Genomic DNA, 7,294 nt, shown 5'->3' on the forward strand with positions numbered 1-7,294 from the left:
TTGTAAAGAAGATACTTTGTGTGCACTTCAAGGTAAAATAACTAATCTTGACACTCTAATTCTTTTGAATGAGCATGTTGACTTGAATGTGAGTGATAGCTTAGCCTTATGTGAGCTTAATGAGTCTTTACCTTGTGATGAGCTTAGTTCTATAATGACAATTGACAATGTAGTTGAAATGGATGGTCCAACACTAGTTGATCCTATTGATGACTATCTTAACTCTTCTTTTGAGTTCAGGTTGTGTCCACCTAGTGTTGATCCTCTTGGTTTGCATGTTACTACATTTTCATGTGAGAAGTTAGGACACCCACAAGTTGATCCTAGCGATGACCGAATTGATTCTTCTAGCAAGATCAATTTGCGTCCAACTAGTGTGGCTGCTTGTGTTGATCAATTTGTTTGCTATGAAAATCCACTACTTGAGGAACCTTGTGATGTGCTTAATGACCCTCAAGATAGTGATGATGTTGGTATAATTAATCATTTACCTAGTCGTGTGCATGAAAGTGTTGTGGAAAGTGACTTTTGTCTTTATGAGAGTGGAATTACATGCTTTGATACTTCATTTTTAATTGATTCTTCTCTCTTTATAGATAATGTGTTATTTGATATTGACATGACTATTGGGAATGATGAACCTAGTGGGCTGTTTGGAAATGTTGAGCATTTGGTTTCCTTTGGAGACTATAATGTGATATGTAACCCACTATGGAATGATGATACTCTTTCCCATGACGGAGATCTTCCTTTGAGGAATTGTGATCCATTTATGGGGAAGGAAAGTGTTACAAAGGAAGGTGATTCTTGCCTAGAAATTGCAAGTTCTTCCGTTCATGTTCAACTTCATAATAGCCTATTGAATGATCTTATTCTTAAACCTAATAGTGAGGCTACAATGGAGAATGACATGGATGAGGAAGTTATCTTAAGTGATACCTTTCTTTATTACTTGTTTGCATATGATGACGCTCTTATTTGTGTTGGGGGTGCATCTAATGTTGAGGAAGGTACTTGTGGGGTAGTTGGTTGTTTTATTGACCCTAATAGGTGGCTATACTTCCCATTTGACCTGGGTGTTACCTTGTTGGATTTAGGAACACCTTGTTTCGAAAATGAGTTCCCATGGTGCTTCATGTCAAATAGAACCAATGTAGTATTACATGCTTCGTATTTGGCATCCATTGGTTTTATTACTTTACCCTTATGTCATGACCCTTGGAGGAATCAACTTCTTGATGCCTCATGTGTGCACTTGTTAGTCATGATTGCTACTGATATGTGGTTGTACCACAATTTTTTCCATCCTTGGCATATATGTGTGGTTATTACATTGTGTGCTAACCCTCAATCCATGAGGAGTATGTTTTCGTATGTCTTCCTTTGGGTTTTTCTAGGTTCGGATTCGAGGATGAATCCTTTTGAAGAAGGGGAGGATGATATGATCCTACTTAGCACACTTCATTTCAAGACATATATCCAAGGACGAGATATGAGACTTCAAGCTCTACAAGCTACATGGAAGATGAGGAAGGCGTTGAAGGCATTTGGAGGCCCATACAAGCCCCCACAATGAGGCCTATGATGTGTGGGAGGTGGCTTGGATGAGGCTTGAAGAAGAAGCTACTAGAAAGAGGACAAAATGCGCAAAGTGGCCAAATGTGCAAATAGGGACATTTCTGCAAATTGGCTACATGTACAAACTTGGACTAGGTCGAGATTTGGCTATTTGTGCAACGAAGGTTATGCTTGCAAGAAGGACATGCATGCAAGGTTGATTAGAGGGCCATCTATGCAAGGAGGGGCGTGTTTGGCCCTTGAAGGCTAATTCTTGAATTGAAGACTACACCAAGAAGACTAGCCAAACAAGGCCTTTACATCATTAAGGGTAGCATTGTAATTGCCTATTAGTCTTCTTTACTTAGCATGTATATATAGCTTATCTTTCATTTCATTACTTAGATTTTGGATGATGAATTATTATACTCTAAATTGAGTGATAGATTGTTAGGTAGATTCTAGGGAATTTTAGTCAATATGATGGTGGAATCCATTGTTGGTCTTTGAACCTTTAATTCCATTGATTTCATGAAGGGTTGTTCATTTGTGTATTTCAATTGAATTTCCCTTGCCTTGATTTCAAATAGTATAGGTTCTTTTAGGATTGAATTAGATTGGGAGGTGTTGGATTTAATATATCCAAGGTTGCCCATAATTCACCCTAATTGGGTCTCCCCTTTTCTCATCCCCTTTTCTTCGTACCCTTTATTTTTCCGCGTTTGAATTGGTTTGGCTTCATCCCCAAATCGATTCGTTATCATTTGGTATAAGAGCAAATGTGACCATTTGCATGTACGTCCCTTCTTTGCATGTTTGGCAACTTTTGCATTTCTGTCCTTTTTGCGCTTCTAGCCGCTTTGAGTGTCGGCCTTCTTTCTTGTAGCCTTATCTTCAAGCCTCACCCAAGCCACCTGTTACACCTCAAAAATTTCCCCGTGAACGTACAACAAATAGACTAACGAAGAATACGAGTATATGGTGTTTTAATCAGAAGGGAACGACGTTTGATGGCCCTGAGAAAGATTTCAAAGGTAATTGCAATAAGAAGTAGGTTATGCTCCACAACGACTACTTACGGGTCCTGAAAATGTGAAAAGTCGCAAATTTGCACTTTGGCCCAATTGATCGTAAAATGAAATACGGGCCGTAAAGTGGTATACGGCCTGTAAACTGCCATGTTGTATTCCAACTTCCAAAACTTCAACTTTCTGCTAAATGTTCAAATGGTTAAATACGACTTGGAATACGGACCGTAAATTGAAATACGGACCATAAATTGAAATACGGCCCGTAAACTGCGATCGTAAATCACCATGATCCCCAGCATACCTTTGTGGTTTTGTTATGCTTAAATACGACAACGAAATACGGCCCGTAAACTGGAATAAGGACCATAAACTGGGTTTACAACCACTGTGCACTTCAAATACTGTTCATTCCGGGTCATATTTTAAGTCATTAAAAAGAGACTCAAGCTCATTAAATTCATTTCATTTCCACGATACTTCTCTCTAGAAACCTCTAGAATACTCTCCACTCTTCATTTACAAGAAAATCAAAGGAAATCCATGATCAATAACACCAAATCTATGAGAAAAAGTGGATGAAACCTAGCTAAAGTTCATCTCTCTCAAAAAAACCCGAAGGAAGTGAAGTAGGGTTTTGATACTAGAGGAGTAATTCCATTCAAGGCTTGTTCAACCATCATCTAAGGTAAGTTTAATGACTAAACCATGTTTTTTAGGGTATTGCAAGGTTAAGGTACTTGAATTGTAAAAAGACATAGGGAATGAGTCATTCATGAGTGAATAGTGTCATGTTGGATGGTAGTTAGGTTGAATTATGAATGTTGGAGTGTTGTGATTATGAATACGTTATAAATGACATTTAGACCATGAAATAAGTATTATATATGAGGAAACGCGCTAGTAAGCTCTAACCATAAATGTGGAGAAATTGAAGAGAAATAGTGGATTGTGGTCAATGTATATAAATGATGATTGTTGATTGCGATATTGTGAATGTTGTTGTGAGCGTGTGGGAGTTGATATAGAATATGGGAAAAGTAGTATAAACAAAGTAAGTGCTGCCCAATTTTCCCTAGAAACAGTAGCGCGTTCTTATAGTCGAATTAACTAACGTTAGTACGAATTCTTTCTTGAAGGTAGAAACGTGATATCGAAGGAGAACAAGCAAGAGATAGCTTAGTTAAACGTAAAAGGTATGTGAGGCTAGTCCTTTCTTTCTAATGGCATGTATCTTCTAGCATGATTTTCCTTCCTCTTCGTGAGTTCCTATATTTCGGAAAGCTAAAAGCCTATGTATGTGAGTAACTATATAAGATAAGAGATACGTCATGAGTCCTATAATGATAATGATGTTATTTATTGCTTACACTCACCTTATGTGCTAATTCCTTCAAGGTGAGGCAGAATATCAATAATTACTCCATAATGAAATCGGGGGATCACGACCTTACGTCACCCCGATAAAGTAAAGTCGTTCTTAAGCCTTATGCATATATTATGATATGTATGTTCCGATGAACATATTAGGATGAGCATGTACGATGATGATATAACACCGTGCCTATTTGGCCGGGCAGTCACCGCTAAGGCGGGCAGCTACACGATACACCATGGCCAAATGGCATGGGCAGACACCACTAGTGGGTGGCATGAGATGGTACCCCGGACGCGGGAGGACTTGACGCAGGCTAATGTTATGATTATCACACCGATCCGATATGGATGGGCAGCTTATACATTATGCATATATGATACGATAATGAGTATGAGTAAGACAGCATACATCACTTCATTTATATTTGACAGTCAGACATAGATGTTTCATATTGATATTTCCTCTCTATATCATTGTCTTATTTCATTGTTTATGCCTCTCATACTCCGTACAATGTTCGTACTAACGTCCATTTTGTTTGGACGCTGTGTTCATGCCCACAGGTAGACAGGGAGGAGAGGTCGACCCAGACCTGTAGTAGCTGTCAGCCGATTGAAAGCACTCTTTTGTTCGGAGGTGCTTATGACGATTCTTTTGTGTATAGTCATGAATATGTATTTTCTGGCATGACGGGGTCTTATCCCGTCCTTATGTTTAGCACTCCAGTAGAGGCTCGTAGATGCGCAGTGTGGGTTAGATGGTCTCACGAATTGCTACCATCTATATATATATATATATATATTATTTTTATGGCCGAGAGGCATATGTATATAAAAGTATTTTATGTTCTCAAATGAAAAGATGATTTCCTTATGTCCCGAGTATAAAAATTGATAAAAGAGCATTAAATGAGTAAGACGAGTAGTAGAAGGAGTGATGCTCGGTGGCTAGCCCCCGGGTTCCCGTCGCGGCCCCTAGCTGGGTCGTGACAAAAATGGTATCAGAGCGGTTTAGTCCTAGAAAGTGTCTACGAGCCGTGTCTAGTAGAGTCTTGTTTAGGGTGTGTTGCGCGCCACATCAATAAACAAGAGGCTACAGGGCATTTAGGAAAAATGACCATCCTTCTTCTTATGAGATCGTGCGATAGAGCCATGTCTAAGATTTTATCCTCCCTAATAGTGTGTTGTGATTTCAGAATGCCGCCAAAGGGAAAGGCCACAGCCGCCTAGAAGGGCAAGACTACAACAAAGAGGCGGGTAGAAAGAGAGCCTCCGATGAATATAGAAGAAGGCGAATCACATAATGAGGTCTTGTCTAACACTTCTTCTACCCCGCCTAATGTGGAAGGACAAGGAGGAGCTCCAGTTCCAATTCCTCCACCGGTTGCTTCGGGTCAACAAATGACTGAGGCCATACATCTATTAACATAATTGGTCGCCGCACAGGCACAACGACAAAATGCGAGTTCAAGTGATCGGGCAGCAAATACCAAAGCACGTGATTTTATGAGTCTAAATCCTCCGGAATTCTTCGGGTCAAAGCCGGATGAAGACCCGCAAGGTTTCATAGATGAGATGTTGAGGACATTGAAGATTGTCCATGCCTCCGAAACTGAATCCGTGGAGTTGGCATCTTATAGACTCCGGGACGTGGCAGTTTTATGGTATAATAATTGGGTATTATCGAGAGGAGAGAATGCGCCTCCTCCGGTTTGGCAAGAATTCGTGGATGCATTTATTCATTACTATTTGCCACCCGAGGTCCGCCGAGCTATAGCGGATAGATTTCTAAATTTGAGGCAAGGAAATATGAGTGCCCGGGAGTATAGCATGCAAATCTTTGGCTAGATATGCCACAGCTATGGTGGCCTAGGGCCACATTTATTCAGAGATTGTTTGACGGCTTCCTTGCAAGACGGGATGGATATTTCCCGGATACAGGCTCATGCTCAGAATTTGGAGGGGTGACAACCACAAAGAGGTGACCGTATTATCGACAGGAGGCAAAGCAAGACGGCCATTTCTGTGGGAGCAGGCAGTGATTATAGAGGGGGATCAAGGCAGACATATTCTAGGTACTCAGGCCAGTCAGTGACTAGTGTGCCCCCTCGATTCACAGGTAGGAGATTTGATCGCTCCTTCCGTTCAGGGCAGGGCCAGAGTTCGAGGACTCCAGCTTCATAGTTCATGGAAGATTATAGCCAGAGGAGATCCCCAGTACCGCGATGCAACCAGTGCGGTAGATTACATTCCGGATAATGTCGCCGGGGTTCGGATGCATGTTATACTTGTGGCCAGGTTGGGCACATGATGAGAGATTGCATGTCGATAAGTGGTAGGGTTGGGGTTCAGCCTACAGGTTCGGCAGCTGGTTCTTCCTTAGCGCGCCCGGTAGGACAGAATCCCCAGATGTCAGCAGACGGAGGCAGAGATAGAGGGGCAGCATCTACTTCAGGTGCCACTCAGCCACGTGTGTATGCTTTAGCCGGACGGCAGGATCTTAAGTCCTCCCCGGATGTGGTTACAAGTACACTGTCTATATTTTCCCGTGATGTATATGCACTGATAGATCCGGGTTCTACTCTTTCTTATATTACTCCATATGTTGCTGGTTGTATTGGAGTGAAACATTAGCCAATCAAACCTTTTGAGGTGTCTAATCCGGTTGGTGATCCCGTGATAGCAAGACAAGTGTATAAAAATTGTGTAGTTGTGATATATGATCGCCAGACCACAGCTGATTTGATTGAGTTGGAAATGTTAGATTTCGATGTAATTATGGGTATGGATTGGTTTGCATCGTGCTATGCTAATGTTGATTGCCGATCGAAAGTGGTTCGATTCCAATTTCTGGGAGAGCCCGTGCTTGAATGGAAGGGTAATGCAGCATCACCGAAAGGTAGGTTTATTTCCACGTATTACCAGATGAACTTCCACGTCTTCCTCCAGAAAGAGAGATTGACTTCGCCATTGATGTGTTGCCGGACACCAAGCCTATTTCTATTCCTCCTTATCGAATGGCTCCGGCGGAATTAAAAGAGCTAAAGGCACAGTTGAAAGACTTGCTCGAGAAGGGATTTATTAGACCCAGTTCGTCACCGTGGGGTGCACCAGTCTTGTTTGTGAGAAAGAAAGACGGATCTCTACGAATGTGTATCGACTATAGGCAATTGAATAAAGTGACGATAAAGAATAAATATCCCCTTCCAAGGATTAATGACTTATTCGACCAGTTGCAAGGTGCCAAGTGTTTTTCTAAAATAGATTTGAGGTCGGGTTACCATCAAGTGAGAGTTAGAGAAGCGGATATTCCCAAAACGGCCTTCAGAACG

The sequence above is a fragment of the Lycium barbarum genome, chromosome 10 (genome assembly GCF_019175385.1).
Source record: "Lycium barbarum isolate Lr01 chromosome 10, ASM1917538v2, whole genome shotgun sequence".
NCBI classification, from domain to species: Eukaryota; Viridiplantae; Streptophyta; class Magnoliopsida; order Solanales; family Solanaceae; genus Lycium; species Lycium barbarum.